Genomic DNA, 2,766 nt, shown 5'->3' with positions numbered 1-2,766 from the left:
TACTTCCAATTGTCCTTGAGCAACCAATCTTTGGTAAACCTTAGATTGTCCTCGACAATTGTTTAATCCTTTTAGTCATATCCAGTTCTAAACCTTTTCCCTTCTTAATGCCCCAGGCATTTGGAAAATTTTAGAACGGATGAATATAGCACATGTAATCGAACCTATATCCGAAGCATATGGGACACGATTCATGATGTCTTACATAAAGACTAAACCAGTCTTTTGCTATAATATTTCCATTTCAATTTGCCAAGTTCTCATAATTCAGATCATGAAAAGGGATGCCGTAATCATAATCGAATTTTAGAGCGCAAATAATGGACTCATATACAGAATTTCCTTATGTTGAGCCATTCCAACATGAAATTCATATATATATCCTTGACTAAATGATTAAAACCTTAGATCTAAACCTTATAGATTTGATATGAAGTATAATTTCCTCTCCCTTAATTATAGCAAAACAACTTTTTCCCAATTGAAATTTTTTGTTTTCTATAATTAACATTGCTAACTTGCAATACTTATCATAATTATCATGCTCCCACTAACATGATGATTATTAGCATAACACTTATGCTCCCACTAGCTTTGACATGTACTCAGAAATCAGCTGACTTTCTTACCAAAGTTCAGATTTCTGATACTAGATTGTTTTGATAAGTCTTTATCAAAATCATACACCTTCCCTTAGATAGCACACTTGTGTATCTAAACAATTATGAAGAGGGATGCCGTAATCATAATGTTTAGACCTTTTTGCCACTTCTCACAAGTCCAGGTTAGTGTGCCGGTTAACCACACGCGCTCCACTAACGACTTTGAGAATGCAAATATCACAATTGCTATCTAGATAAAATCTACTTAGTGAAAGTGTTTCCTCACCATCATTTTTCATGAATCGGAGAGAAACCTTATGACACTTAGATTTATATGGTGTATGAGTTCCTACCCATATGAATTTGTCAAACCATAATCACAAGACAAAGATAATGACAAATCCAAAACCATATGGATTGAACTCAATCTTAACTTCTTGCCACCTGGCAGCTCAAGGGCCTGCCATTGCTTCCAAGTTGTTATGCAACAAACTGAGAACTCTAAGAACTCATATGCAAAGCCAACTTTAACTGGAATGGGCACTGATATGTCAACACAATAGATTATAAACCTCAAATTGTGTGCTAGAGAAGAACTTTAGGTTTTATTCTTGATTATTTCTTGAGACTTTCAAGACCTTTAAGACTCCCACTGTCCTCTTGACATATAAGACTCCCTTGTCAAACATCCAAGAGATAGTGCGGATTCTAATCAAGAAAAACACTTTATCCAATTGGCCTAAGTTGGTCTTTGTTTTATCCAAAACATCACAACTTACCAATTTCAAATGTACAAGAGTAGAAAACTTTTACTCTTACATTTGACAAGTGTTTTAAACCTTCTTTAAGACATGTCATTCAAATGACAATCTTGGAGTATGACTCTAAGACTTGTATTGGAACGAAGTATGACTCATCATTAAGATGATCACAAAACTGATACTAAGTACTCTCCCATCTTTTCAGATTTGAGAAACTTTTATCCTTCTGCCTTATTTGATTCTTCTTATCGATCTTTAGTGGTGGACTTAATCAGTGCACAAGAATGTGTACTCGATCCCTAAGTCCTTTACTTGACTCACACATCCATGTGAACAAGTAATTAGTCTTAATTTTCCAAAACTTGAAAGTTCTCATTCATCATGCTATACAACTTGCATGATTCCAAGTTCCGGTCCAATTGAAACTTGGGTGATGAGAATCTTTCCTTATTTGGTAAATTTAGACATTACCACAAATGAAAGAATCAATTTCATATTTCCACTCTTGCTCTTAACGGAATTATATAAGCAACAATTTTTCCTCAAATGCCATTGTAAGGATATTTTAAAATAAATAAAATCAAAAAAATTCTCTTTTATTTTAAAACTTTGCGGAAAAAACTTATCCTTACAATCCATATGAGAACTTGTTGTTATCTATTCCTAGGCAATATCTCATAACTCCTAAGAAGTAGCTCAAGAATCCGATTTTTCAAACTATGCGATAGAAATCCATCTACGCGATCAGATTCAGCATATTCTTTCTTTAAGTTTCTTCACTTTTTTTCCTTTGATTCATAAAACATCGCCATGTGACCCAGTCACATCATGTATCAAGAATCTCAGAATAGAAACTTAACAGAGTTAGATAGTGGAATTTACCTGAAGTAGAGTCAAACTTATTGACTTTAACATCCTTAGGTAAATTTGGCAGCTTCGCAACCAATGCCCTTTCTTTGGCAATACAAACATATGGACCCTTTGATAATGGTACACAGGACTATCACAGACTTAGCTTTTCTCTTTACCATTTGGTCAACCGAGTTGACTATAGCCGATCCCTTTCCATTGGGAAGAGAATGCTTTACTGGATATCCAATGTCATCATTGTCAATGTCCATAAAGTTTTAGGAAGTTGATCTTAACAAATAGATAAGATCATTAAGGGTCTTGTCATAGTCTTTTTCATAGGTGTTCCAAAAGAACACACTATGTGACTTAGAAAGTAGTTGAACCACCAACTTTCTCAAGACTTTGACACCCAACTCTCCCGGCTTGTCAATATGTGACTACATCTCCAAGATGTGACCACACCTAGACCTTGCCTTGCCTAATAGGGCCTGAGTGACCTTAAACTTTTCAAGAACTTGTGGGTTAGGGAGAATAATTTGAAGAGGTGAAGA

The sequence above is a fragment of the Lactuca sativa genome, chromosome 4, assembly GCF_002870075.4.
Source record: "Lactuca sativa cultivar Salinas chromosome 4, Lsat_Salinas_v11, whole genome shotgun sequence".
Classification (NCBI taxonomy): Eukaryota; Viridiplantae; Streptophyta; class Magnoliopsida; order Asterales; family Asteraceae; genus Lactuca; species Lactuca sativa.
Note: the sequence above shows the minus strand (reverse complement) of the source record.